Here is a 22017-nt window from a genome sequence, read left to right as displayed (position 1 = left end):
AACCTACGGCGGACAGCACCCTAGACCAAGTGTATAGGAAGTGCCCTATGGTTCTAAACTACAAACTATTGGTACGAAACCTGAAATTTATGACAAACAATAATTTTTCTTTACGATTTATTTTTTTTGCAAATTTAAATGTTTTTTGCAATTTCTGACTATTAAAGTACTCAAATCTATTTGCATAGAGTCTTTCAATCCTTATAAGCAACAGGATTACTTGGCACTAATCGTTAACAAATTCTGTGAATTCAGATCTTAATGTTCACAAATATGATTAACAGTCTAACCCCCTTATTCATAAACGTTTTTTATCTAAGGACGGAGTAAAGCTGTGATAACAAGCCTGTTTCTCAGTGCCCAACGGCACTGAGAAATAGACATAGGGCCGTTGTGATTTGTAATTATTGTTGTATTTCAATATTAGCCAATCACAACGGCCCTACGTCTACGCACTGCGAAGACTGCCATGCCGTCAGCACTGAGAAACAGACTTGTTATCACAGCCTTACTCGATCGTTCGATAAAAAACGTCTATGAATAAGGGGGTAAGAGTCTATCTCCTTAATGTACCTTTTCAAAAGTCCACAATGTTTATCATATAAAAGCCGCGCATCCACAACTGTTTTCTGATCTGATCGCTAGACACCAGATGGCCGAATGTCAATTTGCCAGCCTATGCCATAAAAAAAGGGTTATATGGTCATAAAAACTTTATTCATATTCAAAATGAAAATCAATTTGAAACAATTGAATCAAACAAAAAACACTAATTATTAAAAAAGGTGGAGTTCTGTACAGTTCATTGAGCCACGCAATTAAATCTATTATAATTTTCGAATTAACTCCAAGCATAACTGACATGCCATAAGTCAATCGTAAAAATGCTTGAAAACTATAATAAAAACTATCATTATTCATACATAATTGAATATTTTTTCATTTCAAAAAAGTGCCAAGCAATATTGATGGCTTGATGTCAAGGGCTCATCGTTCACAGTTTATGTATGCTCAATACCCATGCTAGTATGTATAACAACCTGCAAAAAACTGGAATTTTTAGGTATCCAGTACATTTTTTATTTGTCATTGCATTGATCGAGTCATGTTTTATCGACCTTACCGCCTCTAAGTTAAACTCCGCTCAATATGTACTAGCTTTTGCGCGTGGCTTCGCCGTCATGGATGAGTTTTCCGGGATAAAAGTCCCGTTAAATATTTTCTCGGGATAGAAAGTTGCCTATATCCTTCCCTGAGTCCCAAACAATGTCCATACCAAATTTCATCAAAATCAATTAGGTAGCTTTTCAAGTAATCGCGTTCACACAAGTAGACAGATGCAACGGGACTTTGTTTTATAATATTTTAAAGAGGAACACTTCTGTCGGAACGGAAGCTCTCAAAAGGAATAAATTTTCCCCGTTTTTGCAAACATATTACATTAATGCTCTGCTCCTATTGGCCATAGCGTGATGATATATAGCCTACAGCCTCCCTAGATAAATGAGCTATTCAACACTTAAAGAATTTTTCGATTCGAAGCAGTAGTTTCTGAGATTAGCGCGTTCAAACTCTTCAATTTCATATTAGTATAGATTATGCTATACATGTAAATGGAGTAGGTACCGTAAGGCTACCAATACAAGACTCCAATTTCGAAATATGTATATTCACGACTAAGATTATTTTGTATTAAATTAAATATATGTCCTCAATTAACATATACTTATAATTAATGATGCCTGAGAAATACTGAGTCATTGTATTCATTAGAACGAAGGTTTTTTACGGTTCTTATTCCAATTATATCTAAAGTAATAAATAGATATAATTTAACATTATATAATATCCAGTTTCCATTCCTATATTATATACTGGGTATTGCTCGCGGCTTCACCCGCTTGAAAAGCCTTTCTCGCTACACAGGTCCCTAAAATATTATATGACGCCAGCGCCATTTAAAAAAAAACAATTACTTCCCACGGGAGCAAATTACCGGGATAAAAGGTAGCCTATGTGTTACCTAATCCAGGACATGATTTACCAATGTGCTAAGTTTCATCCAAATCCGTTACGTTGTTCAAACAAATATCCAAACATGTTTACAAAATTTATTTTATAATATTAGTAACAAATAAGATATGAAGAACTATTCTACTGCTGAGCACGGGCCATCACTATTACTGAGAAGGTTTAGGTTAGCACACGCTGGCTTTGTACGGTGGGCAGTACACATTGAAAAACTTATATAGAATTCTTAGATATGTAGATTTCCCACGATATTTATCTTCGCCGTTAACGTCTGTCCTTAACATAGTAATTCGTCTTTAGTTTTCCGATAAGCGCTTGACGTCAATTCTTATTCCAAGTAGCCTTAAAAGTCAAAAGGAGTCGCCGTTGGTCCGATTTTTATGTAAATAGCTGTATTCGCATACATAATTGTCATCAAAATTAACAAATCTATTCCGCGTACCGGTTCGAAAAGGAAAAATACGTACGTATTATACAGGTATTAGGCATTGGATGATAGAAACCAATATGTATCTTTATCAAAAAATTAAATATCATCAGCAGCAGGATGTACAATGCTGAACATAGCCCATAAAAGATTTCCAGATCAACCTATTGGAAGGGGCCCGCATCCAGCGACCTCCTGTGAGTTCTACGATTTATATATATTTTTTTTTTTATTTTATTCATTTATACATATTATAACACCATAACAGTTGATACTAATGCGATGTTATACAGATTTAAATTTAACAATTTATTTCAATACATCTATGAGCCATTTCAGTGAATTCTGTAAATAAAATATACCATCATAATTAAAAAAAAAAATTGCACAAAATATAGATCTGTTATATCAATTGTTACTGCCAGGTAAGGCAAGGCTAAATGTGTAATAGATATTATAATATAATACCTCGATGGTGTATACGGAACGACTGCAATGCTGTGGTCTCGGGTTCGATCCGAGTCGGGCAGTGAAATTTGTATTTTTTACACAGTATCAGCCTGAGTATGGAATTCGTGCTGGGACCGTATTCTGTACGATAGTGTAAACGCGTAACGCGGCCGTGTCATGTTATCTTCGAGAAATATGCGTGGAATGGTATTCTGTAAGCCAAATTTCTATAGTCCTAAACATGATGCGATGTGTTACGTGCTTGTTACGCACTGTCAAAATAACGTGCGGGATAGAGAATAAGGCCCCTGATATGACTATAAGCTCGCCCCCTATCACATCATAAGACAGAAAAGGCACAACAGAAAGTGGGTGTATCAGTTGCGCCTCTTCCTATCCTTTTGGGGATAAAAAGGCGTGAGTGTGTGTATTTTAAATACTAATATTTTTGTTAATTAAAAGACTAAATTATTTAATTATGTGGTGACTTATTTTCCAGTGACGAAAGGTGAAATTTTGCGAAAGGTAACTCGACATAATATAGGTACTAATATGCATAGATGCGGTCTTGAAATCGTTCTAATGATAATTAAATTCTATATAAAGGGAAGCCGATAGGAATCGGGTAATATGGACCTTTCGCCACTGGTACTTTCATATTACCTTTTTGGCATTCAAGTGAATAAACGATTTATAAGTCTATTCTTTACTATTTTCAATCAAAGACCAAAGGCTGCTCAGTTGTCCTCTAGAAAAGGAATAACCTAGATATTCAACTAGATAAGACAAAATTCGCGTTCGTACTTGAAAATATTCGAGCGAGGATAAACGTAGAAGGAAATTCTGTATCGTAGTGCATATACGTTGAATAAGGATAACCACTGATGCATGAACATTATGCCTTATGTGCAAGACCTTAGTTACTAATTTAAATTTTGCTGGTGATAGGATATTTGCATCCGGCCGGAAAGTGACCACCGATGTGTAAAACCCGCCATGATGGTCCACGTAAGTGTGTCGCGTTCCGGGATCAGCCGGTGTATGTCTAGTGATCAGGCCGGCATAATTGTGTCGGCTGGCGAGAGGTAATCATCTCTCGTTAACGTCAATAACTAAACCCTACTACAATCTCAGATGCAGTGGAGGAATTTTGCATGAAAGACTACAAAGTACGAGATCCCATAATTATTATTTTGTCATTCTCATATATGCCATAGGAAATCGTGTAAGCCACAATCAGCAGTCACCCATTTCTCTACCGTCAGCCATGATCAAATCTGGCACCCATTTTGAAAACATCGTTAAACCCATGTCATGTTTTTCTTTGATAGATTTGATTTCTTAATTTTATTTCTTGACGTACGATTATGATTTTATTAAAAGAATATAATATTCATATCGAAAAATTAGACGCAATATATAATAAATATAATATACTAAAGAAACACAAAACTACATTATTTCTAGAAACTTAACTGGTGAGAATTATTTAAGATAAATTGTTTTAAAAACATCAACAATTCGCGAAGAAAATAGCAATTTGAACATTTGTTTTTTTTTCTTATTTCCGATTGTTTTTCATAGGCGAATCGTGATAACATATTCATTAAAATATCTGATCTACACAAGCATGTGAAATACTTTCCAACATTCGCGGAGACTCGCTTCGATCATAATCAACTTGATCGATGGACCTTAATTAAATCCTATCAATAACTCAGCGCAATAATCCTTTAAGTACGATGTAGGGGTCACGTGAATTTTGTATGTAATAGATTAGATAGATGGTATAAATACAGAATATTTGCTTTTGATTTTGAATAAGGTATGTTGGTCTATTGCATTCATGACTGTTGTAGATGCTGAACTACTAATAAAACTTATGATATAAAAATCTATCAAAACATAGGTACTTGAAGCCGTTTTTTCTATCCTTATTGGAGATGAAATATCATTTGTAAAAGCAAGTACGCTAGATTCAAAAGAGAATGTACAAACATGTTTCATATTTGCTAGACGAATTAAACTATTGAGGGCAAGAGAAATTTCAATCACACCTTCAGATATGACCAACTTATTAAATCGCTAACACTGCACAAATATAACTGAGCTCTACAACGCAAAGATAATAACGAACAAAAGAAATCTTAATTCTAACACTCGAAGTATTATAATCGAATAGAAATGTTCAATGCAAATAATTTAAAAATACAACTACTCAATAAAAAAAGTTACCACTTACTTAAAACATGTTGCGACACAGCCAAATCACAAGAAAAAACACACAGACACGACACAAAAACAAACACTAAAAACTTCGATTAAATTCAGCGGAGGAACGGACGTGCGCTTCTGTCGACTGATCGCGAGCTACTGACGATTCTGACGAATGACGATTACCACAATTCGGCGGCAATCATGGCGTCACAATGAAGGCTGAGTTAGAGGAAACTTAATAAACATCTAAACTCGATAATACTTAGTTGGATGACAACGGTATGTATTTTTTACTGCTAAAGGTTAAGTTATGCTTCCGATTTAATAACAATTGTTATTTGTAGATAACATTAACATTGGTATGGATGATGACACAAAAGGTGAATGCTACAGCTTCGTTTTTACTTATTCATTCTCGTATATTCTTGATTGCTTTAAACATAATGCGAACAACGATTTAAAACTGAAGGTTATCCAGCTGTAACTAGAAACTAGACACTAAGTAGGGCAACTTGACTAGCTTAAAAATCGATATATAATCAAAATAATAGAACACTCTCATCTGAATTGTGATATCAGAAACATAGGTAAAGGGTCGTATTAACATTATCAGCATTACAAGGAAAGCCGGAACTTGAGTAGTAAATGAAAAGTTTGTACACTTTGGAATGAACTCCCCGCATCGGTGTTTCCCGAGTGCTGTAACTTGCCGTTCAAACGAGGTTTAAAAAGAGTGCTGACGTTCCGGTAAGCAACGGCTTGACTGTGCCTCTTACATTGCTTTAGTCCATGGACGGCAGATGCTGATTACCATCAGGCGGACCGCTCGCTCGTTCGCCAATTAAGGCAATAAAAAAAATAGAAAAACACCCTATCAACTGGAATTTTAACAACCTTACAAACAATAATGAGTTATCTTTTGATATCAAGGTCTGATAATAATATGCCACCAGTTCATTCAATACCTGTATATGTATTTATAGTATACGATTGAGAAAAACGAGGAAACAGTGCACCGAACTACACGATTATAGCTTTTAATAGCACACAGCTTTGTCGGAATTTCAATTTCTGACAAATATTAAAAAACTATCTTATGTCCTTTCTTTAAGGTTAAAGTTTGCTCAAGAAATTTCATCGAAATAGCTTCAATGTTTTGCCGTGGAAACAGACAAATTACTTTTGCATTTATAATATTAGTATGGATTTATGCACGACTTATTTCGGTTTAGAACGTCTGACGAACACATATGACGAAGAATTGATGACTAATGCCCAAATATGTTTTCGCCTAAAAGATTTTTATTATTATGTTTATTTGTTTGGTTTTAAAAGTCTTTTTTGTATTTAATTCGTCACCATAGCTTTGTACCGTTATCTAATGACGTAGGTTTTCGCATTTATGACGTCATATTTCTAGACGGCCACGGCTGTGAGCCTACTGCATCTGGTAAGTGGAGTGGGGTCCAAATGACATGTCGACTAACGAAAATCCAAAATTGTTTATAAACAAATAATGGTTTAAGTATCATATTTATTTTATTAGAGTCAATTATTTTAGGTTACCATTTCCAATTCTACTACGTCTTACAGTTAGTTTTTTTTACTTGCTTTGAATGACGAGATGAGCTTGCCTTTGCCTGATAGTAAGCGATACGGCCGCCCATAAAACTAGACACACCATCCAACACCTGAGACATGAGATGTTAAGTCTTATTACGTCCAGTAGTTACACTGACTACAATGTTCTTCAAACCGTAACACAACAGTGAGTACACCCTGCTGCTTGGCGGCAAAAATAGACATTGCAGTGGTATCACATACGAGAGACCTGCCGCCAGTAGTTCACTCATATGGTTATAGTAAGTAAACACAAATTGAGCCATATAAAATATAGGTCTACCAAAGAAGCTGCGTCTCTCGACAAATATAATAATTATGCCCGGCTTTACTTTACATTGCTTATGTGTTCTTTTTTACACAGACCCCTTGCAATAAGTTTACCGGCCATTAGGACCCGCGGACCCCATCTTGGGAAACCTAGGTTTAACGAACCCAGACGCGAGCCCTACTTCTTTGTATACAAACAGAAACGAGACTCACCTGTACAAACAACACGATTGTCGTTTATCACAGGTCGTTGCAAGGTTGTGCACTTTACTCGTCCTGATGGATTACGATATCGGAGATATGGGTGAGACAATGATGCTTGGTTTATGGTCCTTGAAGGATTCGATAACTATTAACTGAACTGTAGTCATTGTAGATGAATAAAAAGGTAACGAGTCTCAAAATCGGCTATTAACGGCTAATATGTTCTACGATTTCGTAGTGGAAACCTTCTTCCTCCAGTGGAATTAGGACCTTAATGACGAGGTTTCAGTATTGAATATATGTAGTAGAACTTACCAGAATTTCATTTATTATTTTATATTTATTTACCAACCAATACTACCTACTTACAAGATCCTATATTATTAATATCAATAAATATTATATTATTATATCTCATTTATATCCTTTCACGTTGAGGATGGCATGATCATGTCTGATCAAACCCTCTTTATTATTAAATAAAGATTTAAAAAAATAAAAAAGAGCACAAAAAAGTACCTTTCACGTTCGTTTATAATATTCTATAAAATGAACAAAAAGAACTTCGGTTTGTTATTAGTATTTATTACTTTACCACTAACGTTTAGCCGCCATTATACATCTTCGTGGAATGGAAAATTCAATGACTTCTTCAGTAACGTTGTTAGAAAGTTGTTTTTAAACAGCACCATTCATTGGTTCAAAGAGTTTGCCGTAAAGTTCAGACTGTGAGAATTTTATAATAGTTTTAAAATTATAGAAAGGCCTTGTGGGATGCTGGCATGACCATATATTTAGAGAACTCTAAAACAGTGTCTTGAAACGAACTTTATTTGGCACAACATTAAACCGCAATAATTTTTTCACGTGAGGCTGGCATATGCATAAAATTGGTTTGCTCACTGCGCATACAGAAATTTCATAGCTTTATTTAACAGGACTGTGTTTTATTTCATCCAAATGCGTTCACCAGTTTCTGCAACTTCTAATAAAGACCAATTTCAAATTTATAAATTTAGTAAGTTTTTATGACCTCTACCTGCCTCATAGTCTCTAGGAGGTCTCTTCGGCCTTAACCATTGTTATAAACGTCAATCCCTGACGTCAATAGCTACATCTCATGCTGATTACCGTGTCTGTATGCGGCACACGCTATGGCGGCTTCGGGCGCCGGCTATCTATATTCCACAGGGGTAACGTTCAAATGTTATCGCGTGTGACGTCAAATTTGACTGACATGCGTGTGGTTTATGAAAATGAGAATAATTTAGTGACCTGGAATTATTTTAGATTCAGACAATTTTCCTGCTATTACAACGAGCAACGGCTGCAAAAAAAAAATAGAAACATCAATATTGGAATAAAATTTCAAAAACCCCATTCAAATCAGATCAATTTGATGAATTGAGGAAAATCGCGGACATACGAATATACATACGTACGGTTTGAAAACAGAACCTCTTTTTTTGAAGTCGGTTAAAAGAAGATCACTACGGTATCGCCAAATGAGTAATTTTATCGTCACGATTAAGCTATAGGCAGCATTGATTGTTATTAAGTTCCTTAAGAATCACCAAACACCATTAACAAGATACTAAACAGTAATTTCTTAAAACTACCCACAAAATTCATTTGTAACACAATAAAATGTGGAACAAACTTCTATGTCCGATAATTTATACGCAATTAAGTACATCAGCACTGGCTACGATTGCGCACATCCATCGGTACAACGTCCAATGTTTATCAACTCAAAGCTCTTGGACAAATTATCAGCATTTATAATATCTGCTATGAACGTTCTATTGTTTTTTAATTGGTTATCGTGTATTGCTGGTATAATAGTGAAGCGTTTATACAACCTGATTCCTAAAGGCTTCCCATTTAGGTTTATTTATGTTTAAAAGCGGCGATAGCCTAGTTGGACGTGGAACGGACTGCCAAGACGAATGTCCGCAGGTTCAAATCACAAGGGTACACACCTCTGACTTTTCTAAAATCATGTGTGTATTCTTTGTTAATTTATCGCCCGCTTTAACGGTGAAGGAAAACATCGTGATGAAACCTGCACATCTGAGAAGTTCTCTATAGGAATTTCAAAGGTGTGTGAAGTCTACCAATCCGCACTAGGCCAGCGTGGTGGACTAAGGCCTAATCCCTCTCAGTAGTCGAGGAGGCCCGTGCTCAGCAGTGGGCAAGTATATAATACAGGGCTGATATTATTATATGTTTGTCTGTTTGTTTTTGATATCCGTTAACTTGGCCTCGATATCATTACTAAGGCATTTTTTTACATCGGCTTACCTTTTAAAAATGACACTTTTCGCCACTGTAGGATAATCGTGTCCGCACGAATAACAACCAACGCAAACTTCATACCGCCATTATTAAACGATGCCAACCGCTTTTTTCGATCCGTCGTGAAATTGACCAATCAGAACAAAGTTTTAGTTGACACGGTTAGAAACGACGAGTTTTGATTGGTCTATTCTTACGAATCGAAGATTAAAATTGAAATAGTTTAAACGGCCGATAGTGGCCGGAAATGTTACGGGAGTAGCATGAGTATATCCGATAACGAACAGATCGTTAATAATTGTGTCAACTGAAGGATCTTTCGTCAATACATATTCTGACGCCATTCTTATAACCATCAGGTGCAGTGGAGTCACTTTCCCATTCCCGTAAAAAAACTTAAGACGTTGAAGTTTTTCACCTGATGGAAACTGCGTTAAATTCCCTCTATACGCTTCAAACAATTTGCGCAATCCACATTTTTTTTATTGCTTTGTATGAGGAGACGAGCTTGCTGTTCCCCTGATGATAAGTGATACAAACGCCCATAAACAATAGAAACACCATCCAACACCATGAATTACATAGTATTGTTCGGTATTCCACTGCGCTCGCCATCCTAAGACATGATATGCTAAGTCTTATGTCCAGTAGTTACACTGACTACAATGTCCTTCAAACCGGAACGCAAAAATGACTACACACTGCTGTGGCGGCAGAGAAAGAGCGGTGGTACCCACCCAGACGGACTCCCACATATGAGAGACCTACCACCACCACATTTACAAAGTAAATGGAAGAGGTGAGGAATTTAATAATCCACGTTATAAAGCTGGTTGTGAAAGGTTTCACCCGCTTCGTACTCCGACAATAGCACTACATCCATGAAGGTCACACTGTTAATATTTATAAGTTTTATACGAATCGTCTTAAGGTTATAGCTTAAGGTCCATTTTTCATACATTTTGTTTCACCTTTAATCTGGGTAACTAAACAAGTATTGACAAGTAAAGAATTTAAATTCACGTCTAGTTAGTGATTAGTTCTCGCAGTTGAAATAAAAACGTAAAAATAAATAATATGCATGGATATTTCGGCCTTTAAAATTTCGTCGTATTAAATTTTAAAGGCAGAAATATCCATGATTATTAATTATTTTTACGTTTTTCTTTCAACTGCGAGAACTAATCACTAACTAGACGTGAATTTAAATTCTTTACTTGTCAATACTTGTTTAGTTACCCAGATTAAAGGTGAAACAAAATGTATGAAAATGGACCTTGAGGTATCGCCTTAATGCATATGCATTAGCCTTGAACGTTCGAGGGTGGATATAAAAACTAGTTCGCCTATCACGGACTTCAATTTTCGTGTTGACATGAGGAAGTTGAAAGTAATTAAAGTCAAAATAAGTTTTTTTAACCTAAAAAAATATTAAATCGTCCCTACCTTTGTGCATTATTCTATGCTACTTATTACTTAATTCAATTAACTTTATTTATATACTATGCGAAAATATTTTGAAAGGGCAATCTAGTCTTACTTAAGTATTAATAATATAAATGTGAATGTTTGTATGTTCGTAAGAAGTAAACACAGGAAAAACGGAACGGATTTAGTTTTGTAAACTGTGTCAAAATTCATTTATTATATTTATTTTCAAATACATATTAACTTGTCCTATTTAATAAAGATTTGCGGTAAATACGCTTATTGAATAACCAAACAGCTGAACGAAAGCAAAAGTCACTTAAAGTGCGTTTCATAATGTGACGACAGGTGTAGGGGAGAGATAACGCTGAAGCATCGATAATCGATATTTTTTTATGTTCGACATTGTTGCATATGAAAATAAATAAACAATTCTATTCAGACTATAATCACTGTCGTGTTGCGCACAATTTTTAGATAAAATATGACTAGTGTGAATGTATTTAATATTTAAATTATTGCTATATTGTTCTCTAAACGCGTCTTGAGGTCAATGTTTTATGATTATTATTCAGTAACAAATATGACGGTTGCTTATAAATGCTCTGTGGTTTCCTGAGTTTTAACGTAATCTACATCATTTCTTCCAAAATCAATCTTTTAATCACGTATATTCGCAAATAATATATTCACAAACGAGGACACTAGGGTGCTATGAATTAATTAGTATTCACAACCCATTGAACTATACATTAAACAGTTTATGTATAGCGATTCATCAGAGACAAAGAGTGACATACAGAAACACCGAACATAAATATTCGTTAAGTATTCACTAATATATGTCGAATTATTTAAAACACGATTTTATTAGCATTATAATTAACATAATGATATAAATTCACTTGTCCTCATAATAAAGGAAGGTCCGCGAATATCAAAATTTGCGGATACGGAAATGCATCAAATGTCATATTGTAATCGCACTAAATTGTGTAGGTTGGCAATACTTAATATTAAAATAATGCTATTAAAATTTAACAGTTTGAAAACAAACAATTTCAGTAAATAAACTGATGAAACAACCTTTAACTGCTTATTTATCCATCACTGCAAGTAATTTTTTTTTTATTTCTTTTAAAAATGCACACCAGTAGCACATACATTAGCGTATTACAATATTAAGAATTCTTGGATTCCGACGCACCTGCTTATTGAACGTGTGTACTACATTTACAATATATTATATTAACATAATTTAAATGATGGTTTCATACAAAATAACAAGGAATGATCCTATGTCGTCATCAGAATAATTCTTAACCAATAAAAAACATATTATACCTATTAGCTACACATATCCCATTTCATCGGATGAACTTTATACTGTAAAATTATCAAATATAATTAGTGTATATTGTAGATAGTCACCAAAGGCGGGATTAGCACAGATCATTAGTACCTATCAGCACACGGATGTAAGTAATTATCAAAAATCTATAACGTATTTAAATACTAAGGATAAGATAACGCATTACATTTTTATTTGAAATTGTTATTGAAGGAAAATTATAAAAATAGGTAATTGGTTTTTATTTTTGTTGATTTTTTTGTTTTAAATTGCCTGAATGGACGAATGGCATAACAGTCCGACTGATGGTAACTAACTACATGGATTTTAATGGCAATGATAAAGGATGGCAACGGCAAAAGTACAGTCAAGTCGCTTCTCAACAAAATGCATCCAACATGACGACTTACCTCGTCACGTTAAGGCATTAAATACGTAACACTCGTAAATCACAGAAAAATATCTTATCTGCTAATAACAATAATACTGTAAGTAGATAAAGACTATATTAAACAGTAAACATCTAGAAAATGCACTGATACCTTAAACACTATTAAATTAAAAGTATTATCTTTGGAAAGTAAATTATTTATTGTTATAATACCTTTTGATACAATTTAATAATCTATCTAAGTTCTTTAATTTCAATTTTTTTTTATTTAAATTTGTTTATGTGTAAAAGTTTTACAGTATTTTCAAGTTTATCGATACTTTCCCATCTCTTTAGCGTACAGTCTCGTCCATAAGTGGCGGAACGAAAGCACAGGGCATTGTGCTGGGAGTGGACGTAACGTCTCATAACACTGACGCAACGCTTTTGTAGGACGACGAAGCCAAAAGTGTCACAAAATGGATTTTGCGAGATTAAAAATATCTTTAGCGTAATTTAATGGATTTTCGCGGTAAGAACTCCCAGAGATCGTGTATAAAACTCAACTACAGCTGGTTTCAAAAAGCGATGTATGCAAACGGCCCAGGCTTCACTTTTGTAAAATCCACTACAATCTCACTTACATTGTTTTAACCGCCAAGACATATCTGAAACAATAATACATATTATGTCGTTAATAATGGATTTGAAAATTAAAACGCGCGGTATCTTATGTGCATTACTGCATATTTCTGAACTCTCCCAATTTAGTACTCAACGCTCATTTGTCGCCTCTTATACTGGGGGGTCTTAATTACAAGGATTTTTTTTTACCAGCCAATAGTATTTTTATATTATTGCTTTGTATGACGAGACGAGCTTGCCGTTCGCCTGATGGTAAGCGATACGACTGACCACAAACAGTAGAAACACCATCTAACGTCTTGAATTACCAAGTATTGTTTGGTATACCACAGCCAATTTTGCCACTCTTCAGTCCTTTGTCCACGGGGCTACTGATAAGGGACTTGATGTTTGACCCGATGACCGCACACGACGCGACGCATTAACTAAACATAGATAAATAGTACTAGTAACAAGTGAACCAATACGTGTGCAAGACATCAAGTCGCTTATCAGTAGCGCCTTGGGCAAAGGACTATAAACTTATAATAAATAATAATAATAGCCCTGTATTATATACTCCCACTGCTAGGAAATGGGTCTCCTCTACTACTGAAAGGGATTAGGCCTTAGTCCACCACGTTGGTCTAGTGCGGGTTGGTAGACTTCACACACCCTAGAAATTCCTATAGAGACTTATCAGGTATCCATTTTTCCTTTACCGTTAAAGCAAGCGATAATTTTCAAAGAATAGATAATTGTATAAAAGTCAGAGGTGTGTGCCCTCGGGTTTCGAACCTGCTGACATTCGTCTCGGCGCGGCAGTTCGTTCCACAACCAGCTAGGCCATCGCCACTTTTATCGTAAACTTAACTAGCAAAAATTATAACGTCAACCAATTGCCTAACTATTTTAGTCAATTGGCACCATTTAGGTGCAATTAAATTTAACAGTCAAAAGTTGCTCGTAAAGATTTCGAACTCCGCATCTGGAATTAATTGCTGATAAATATTTAGCCACATTAAGATATGCCAGGTCCGAGCCATGATGGAATTGTGATCAAGGCAGTCATTTTTAAATTGATAGACTGTAGTTGCGAAATGTTGAATATTTCAAAAGGCAAGTAGATAATTTTACTGATAATATATAATATATTATAATTATAAATAATAATGGCTTACTACAACTGCCGTGAGTCATATTAAGATATTCCTTTTTTTCATTACTTATCTTTAAGAAAGTATTATTAAAACATACACATATGCATTCCAACAGCTTGACAGGATGGAGGCCATCACAAAAAAAATATCATTATATTTAGAAAGCAGCCTCTACACGAAATAAACAGAGAACGAAAAAAATCATTAATAACTGTCGACACTTCGAATAGCTGTCACTTTATATCTCGCGTTTATTTCAAAATTCACAGAGCCTTAACAAGACATTATCGAGCATCGATAATAAACGGGTAAGTTACAACACTAGTCGGCTGAAAGACCCTAAGACCTAGTGTTGAGTGGATAATTATTGGCACAACACGGCCTGCGTTGCACAACACCACATCCTTATAGTGCCGTAGGTTAGATAGTAAACGGATTTTGTTTTGTAATATAATATATCGATAAATACCTATTCTGAAATGTTAGAATGTGTGCAATGTATGACTATTTGTGAGAAGTTACTGTGATATTTGTACATAGACGATGCATGCGTAATTTACTGTTTAGGTGATAGATATCTTGATGTGTCAATCTTGGTGGGTGTCAACTGTCACTCCTTAAGTCAATCAGCAGTGTGCAAGCGAAGATATTATTGTGTTGAAAAATAAATAAAGAGGTACAAAAATGGCGATCTGATTTTATAGTCTGTTTTTGTTTTGTATCTGCTACTTACTCGACATTGGCAAAATCACCGAAATATAAACGGTAGCAGCCATAACATAAAAGAAGATTATTGTGTTCAAGTTTAGATAATATTTTTGAGACATTTTAAAATCCTATCGAGTATCGACCTGTTTAGAACACCAGGAGCTTCCTGGTAAGGAGATATTGGCCTCCCGGCGGTAGCAATTATAACCGTACAGAACGAAAGGGAAATAGAGCAAGGAAGAAAATGATGTTAACAAACCCTAATACACGAGAAGTCTCAAAAGCAAATACACACACACACACACATCACGCATTTTATCCCCGAAGGGGTATGCAGAGGCGCAACCATGGCATCCACTTTTCGCCAAGTGTGTTCCGTCCCATGATGTGATAGAGGGCGAGCCTATCGCCATATCGGGCACAAATTCCAGACTCCGGGCTGATACTGAGCAGAAAAACCCAAATATCACTTTGCCCGACCCGGGATTCGAACCCAGGACCTCAGAGCGCTGCCGTACCGCGCATGCAGTACAACTACGCCACCGAGGCAGCAAAAGAAAATAAAACGCATTAATCTGCCCAAAAAAAGCATATAAAACACATTTTGATTTACGGAAACTTGCAACAGTCACGTGCAATCGTCGGCTGCTTGCTAAACACACGAATACAGGGACGCAGTCAGAAGTGCCATTGAAGTCTAGAACCACTCAACATCAAGAAGGATATTATGCAATAAAAACATTTTAACCTATATGTCAATTTGTAATTTTTCAACATTTTTATGATGTTTTAATGATTCGGTAAAATGTATGAACTAAATAACTAACGACAACTAATATCGAATCTTAAGGGACTTGGTTACATCAATTTACTGCAGAGACTGAGTTACGGGAACAAGCCAATCAGAATAAAGCAGTCATAATTACTACCAACAACCTGAGCAATTAAAACTTCGATTAGAATAAGGAATTTTATATTTTTAAGTGTATTATTTACGTTAGTTATTTTACCACGAATATATCTCAACATCATAAATTCGATACTCGGCATTGGTTGAATAATTTCTTATCCGGAATCCCCGCCTCCCTCCCCTTCCTCTAACTACGGCCCTGCAAACATAAACGTTGAAATATTCTTGTGAAACAGCAACGAACGGCCATACTTCACTTTATGTACTAAGTGGAATCTATTAACATTTAATAATGGCGAAGGGCCGGGGATTGCTTAGCAGTATTGGTTGCTGTTTCAAAATTTGACGTAGATACACAAAAAGGATCTAAGTACTTCTTACGTACTCTAAAATATGGTCGAAAATGAGCCGAGTACGCCAAATTAGTTCTAGACTATAAGGTCTATATTTTACATTAGTAAAAACATCTTAGTCAAAATATCTTAATTTTAACTTTTTAACAAAATATAAAACAGATCAATGAGCAAAAATACGATTTAAACTTCAATCTTCACTATTTCAAAAGTGTCATTTTGTGGGCTGGATTTTTGCGTATCTACGTCCAATTAGTAATAGCATGGATAGCTAATAACCTGCTTTAGTATTGACATACATGGCGCTAACATCATAGCCTACATACCATTTCCCTTCCCTTATTCCTATGTGTTCCCTTTATGATCCATCATCCATCCTATCCACGATCCTTCTGATATTGTGGCCATATATGAACGGTAAAGAACAGTAACACATCTCTGTTCCTTCACTCTCATAGTCCAATGAGACGGCAATCCATCAAGACCGGAGAGAGATCAGGCGCAGGACCAACGGCTTTACGTGCCTTCCGAAGCACGGGAATATCACACCGCCAACTTCCTGACTCCAAAGCTGTGACAGAATAATTTTGTAAAGATGGAAAAACCCAGTCAATTATTTTGGCTCGACTCGGGAATCAAACCCAGGACCTCAGCGCAGTAGTCGTACTCGTACCGTGTACTGCAACTATGCCACCGAGGAGTCAAAGCCAATAAAAACAAGTACAAGTAACAGTACAAGTATCAAATTTCCAGTCTATTGATCAGTAAACTATTAACAAGGTCAATGATGTAGTGCCTAATGTAAACGAATACTCTTTCATGAACTCCACAAACAATTCTCGTAGTAACACCGCCCACTCTAGGCGTGTCAACAAACCTCCAAACTGAGGTCTCGCGAAACACTCACTGAAGCCAGACAAGTGTTAAGGTACTGTTCCGTACATAGCGAAGTGCGATTGTGATTTGCAAATTATAAACGCAGGTTTCATGTGGCAGTTGGCAAGCTCGGTGCTACTTCTATATTATTAATCAAATTATTATAGTAAGTATTAATTAAGAACCGACAAGTAATTTTTGATAAACATATTAATATCATTGTGCAATGTTAAAGGTTATCAGAATACACATGTAAATAAGAAATTACACTGACGTATCAAATTGTGATCGAAACCTAGCAAATTCATGCAGTATATAACAACACATAATCTGTACCTGAGTAGTTCTCATAAATGTACACAACGAAAATATAGTTTATAAGAAATGTTACTACGAATTTTTTCTCATTTTTTTTTTGTTTGTCTTAATACATTTTATGAAATTATTATTTGATAGAACGAATGTATCATGGCAACCAAACAAAGATAGATAACACAGAAAATTTCGTAGATTTTTTTTTATAACTAACATTATTATTTATATTTATTAAAAATTAGTTCATCCGGATGTATCAAGCAGCACCTTTAGGTTGAGTGCACTTCTCATTTACATTCGTACAAATATACGAACAATACCAAAGTGAAGAAGCTAGTAAAATAGTTGATAAATATGTCAAATCGATATTGGATTTTTTTGCTCAATATGCCTAGGCTGAAGCCTGCAATCTACAATTATTGTGTAAGGTTAATGCCAATACGCTTATCTACTACATGCGTCCTAGCCTACCCCTGCAAAGGAAAAAGCGTGATGCTACGATGTTTATATCGGAATGTTTTCAGGATTTTCTCGAACGACGCAATACATGACGTATTAACTGCGCAACTGTATAAACGCAAATGGCTATTGCAATGCAAAATATGTGTTTTGAATTAACACATGGCAGATTTATGCAATAAGCAAAATGCACGGAGCTTTTGCATGTCACTTGAAAATATGTCCTCGGTTAGGCATAATAATATTCATAATCATATACCTATTCAAATATAAACTTAACTAGTGTTTTTATTTAACTTCTAAATCTTTTGATAGAAGATATCCCATTAAAAATTAAGTCAAAATAATAATTTATAAATATTATTAACAAAATGATAATTTAAGTGAGAGCTTTACATCGCAATGTCAACTTATAAACCATTATCAGAATCAATTTTATTTCTAGTAACATTATCTGCTCGTAATTATATATTTTTTAATACTTTAAAACCTGGTAAAATCCTCTCCTCAGCTTCGTTTTTATTTCAACGGCTTTTGACCAATCTTTGTTTTCACCATAAATAATATAGCATATGTAAATTACTACTAAATGTTAATGACTTATGTCTCAAAGTAACAAGCAATGTGCAATACCATGTGTTTAGCCAAGCAACCAGACCATTTCCTTCTTAATTCAGATAATATCTACAATCTATTGTGCAAATAAAAATAGAAAATTGAGATCTAAATCAGCGTAAGCCGTTCTGAAAATCAACTAGACGGTGAAGCAACAAAGGTTCGTCATATTTGTTTTGTTTTGACCCGGTTTGGTAAGAGGCTGCATACAAGACAGCATGATGTAAGTAATAGATACAGCTCAGTATAAACAATAAATATATTACAGATATTTACACAATTGAACATGTTTAGGTAATCGCCAGTCCCGGTTCTTGAATTTTTTGGAGGCGGGGCAAAATCTGGGTAATGCCGCCCCTGACCACCTATATTTTTAAGTTTGTCATGATCATCATCATCATTTCGCGCCCCGCAGGAAATAATATATGTGTGTAATGTTCTGCATGTCTCAGTAGTCAAAGTTTGGATTTTCCGCCCTTTGCCAAGTTTGGATTTGCCGCCCTCTGAATTCGCCGCCCGGGGCATGGGCCCGCGCTTGCCCCCCCATAAATCCGGGGCTGGTAATCGCCAATATGTTTATCTAAATTGCATGTATCAGGCTCGGTGAATAAACCGGCGGTGTAGGAGGGGGAAGAGAAGTTTTGCTTTTTGTTCGTATCACACCCCTCTTCGAGTGTGCAGTGATACAAGCTATATTGTCCCCTATGAACAAGACATTTAACCAGAAAGTAGAACGCGGTCAGGGAGCGATAATAAAAAACAAAATTTATGGAATAATAATGAATCCATCTTGGACTTAGATTATCCAAGCGTGATCATTACGCTCAAGATATCTCCAATTCCAAAACTTCATTCAATCACTATCAATCGTTGATTAAAGACATTGAAAAACGAGTATTTAGCGCTCGAGAAACCTTCGAAAACCTAATGCAAAATAAATCCCTAAGGTTCACATCTGTATGAAACTGTGACTTAAGGATGGAGTAAGATCAGTTTAAAATAAACTGGTTACAGGACGGTCCAACCACTTATAGGCATATTGTTAAACGCTCTTTTTACAGTAAATGTATTGTCAAAAATAATTACAGAATACAATTTTAGACATTTTTTGACAACGTCAACCAGAGAGAATAATAGAATAGTCGCCGCGTGACACATCTTCTCTTCTGCCAGCCTGACCACGCAGCCGATTACTACCGGAAACGCCCGATGTTATCGACTAGGATAGCAGTGCGTAACAATATATTTTATCATTCTCGATATTTCACTTACATGTGATTTTTTTATTATCTCGTTAACAGTAAGGTTGGATTGCAGTCCAGGCCAGTTAAGCGCTAGTTCATCGACATACTCTCATTTGTAGAAAGTGGCCAGCGGAGTAGTGACCGGTTCCGCATCTCTGCCACATCGGTGCAACCCCGGCTCTAAGGTTCGCTGCGTTTTTACTTATTCTGTTTTATTGCGGTTTTGTCCGCGACATTAATGTGTCAGAGTAAAACAAAAGAAAAAGAAATGTGGTCTACGTTAGTCACCCGTGTTAGTCCGAACAATGTAGCGTTCTATAATGGAAATATTTTTAGATTACATTTAGTAATTCCAAACAATTTGCGTGATGCGTGTACAAACATACAGTATCCTTCCAAAGTTATGCATCCCAAATGGTGCGATCAGCTTTCCTTGTTTTACTGCTACTAAGTGGTAACTAACTTATAACTGAAAATTAAATAGAATCGTTCATCACCAGAGATTACAAACAAATTCACAAACTAAAAAACTCTACCGCTTTATATAATGTAGATAAAATTTCCATAAACCGTATATGCTTTGTCAAACTGTATACTTTATATTTACTGCACAACAGACCAGATTTTTTCAATGGTAATCATACTGTTATGGAGTTCAATAACCGTGCAATGACAAACTCGCTTGTAAACTGGTCTAATGATTCATCTTGCGGATTCTGAACGTATTAAACTTGTTATTGCCAGCACTTTCAGTTACATTGTCAGCACTATTCCTTTTAGGACAGCGACGAGATTTTTCTTCATCATCGGATCGTCGTAATCAGTTTAATTGGGTTTCGTTAATTTTACACCGATTCAAGGCTTATAAAATACCTACACTGTGTTCCCGTAGCTATTCAAAATTGAATTACGACCACGGTGGCCAATCTCAACGGAGATCAGCCAAGGTCGCAGGAGTTATTATAGTGCACAAGTGTGTGCGCAATATACAGGTGCACTCTATTCATTTACTCTCATAGTCTCGTGAGACGGCATTTCCACTTGAGCGAAGTGAGATCAGACACAGGACCAACGGCTTTACGTGCACGGCTTTCCGAGGCACGGGCAGTGCAGTTAAATGCAGGGTGCTTTTGACAGGTCCGTTCGGAAATCTTTAGTGAAGGCCTATGTGGTTTTCATTTGTTATTTTCATTTCATTTTTCCATATGTTCCTAATTTGCAGTGGATATCATGCAGCTGATAATGATGAAGTTTTTAATATTTACCATCAGGTTCAGTACAGTCACATTACCGTTCCAGGATATTTATATTACGACGCAGTATTGCTCAAGAGTACTGCAACTCGGTTACTAGGGCTTCCTCGTAGGCCGGTGTCATCACGAACATAACTTATGTCATGTTATGAACACATGTGAATATAACTTGGTTCTATTTGTGTAAACATTACGCGCATAATTTACTTTATACTCAGTACTATATAGCACATAACTCAGATAAACTTTGTATTTACTATGCATTTAAATAAATCTTTGAAGGTTTTTTTACCTCAATTGACTTTTCTATATACAGCCATTTTCAATAAGCGACCCCAATCTCAATCTTTAATCCGATTCCGTGTATGAACCAATCAAAATAACTCATTAGTAAGCTTATCAATAAAGACATTTGTTCTGATTGGTACATTTTTGAGATACGGCGATTGGGATCATTTATTTGCAATGGCGGTTAGTAGAAACTAACTATTTCTGTCTAATTATTAATATAATGATTTAGGATTATTGAACGAAATAGGTTTCACTACTAGTGGTAGGGCTCTCATATGTGAGAGTGCGCCTGGGTAGGTACCACCGCAATGTCTATTTTTGCCGCCAAACAGCAGTGTGTAGTCGCTGTTGTTTTCCGGTTTGAAGGACATTTTAGCCAGTGTAACTACTGGACATAATCAGACTTCTCATGTCTCAGGATGGCGAGTGCAGTGGAATATCGGACAAAAGTTTGTAATTCAAGGTTATGTATGGTGTTTCTACTGTTTATCGGCAGTCGTATCGCTTACCATCAGGCGACCGGCAAGCTCGTCTCCTCATTAA

At 35.7% G+C, this 22017-nt stretch overlaps 1 protein-coding gene across 1 annotated transcript in view; it reads right to left on the bottom strand.

The window, feature by feature from the left end:
• LOC115443552 (ATP-binding cassette sub-family D member) overlaps positions 1 to 22017 on the bottom strand; it is an 85745-nt gene that overhangs the window by 47434 nt on the left and 16294 nt on the right. The window contains 1 exon segment of the mRNA XM_037438626.1: positions 13311 to 13334. The gene's annotated coding sequence lies outside the window, so the exon portion shown is untranslated.

This window comes from Manduca sexta, chromosome 3 (assembly GCF_014839805.1).
Source record: "Manduca sexta isolate Smith_Timp_Sample1 chromosome 3, JHU_Msex_v1.0, whole genome shotgun sequence".
NCBI classification, from domain to species: Eukaryota; Metazoa; Arthropoda; class Insecta; order Lepidoptera; family Sphingidae; genus Manduca; species Manduca sexta.
This window is presented reverse-complemented; position numbering and strand designations above follow the sequence as displayed.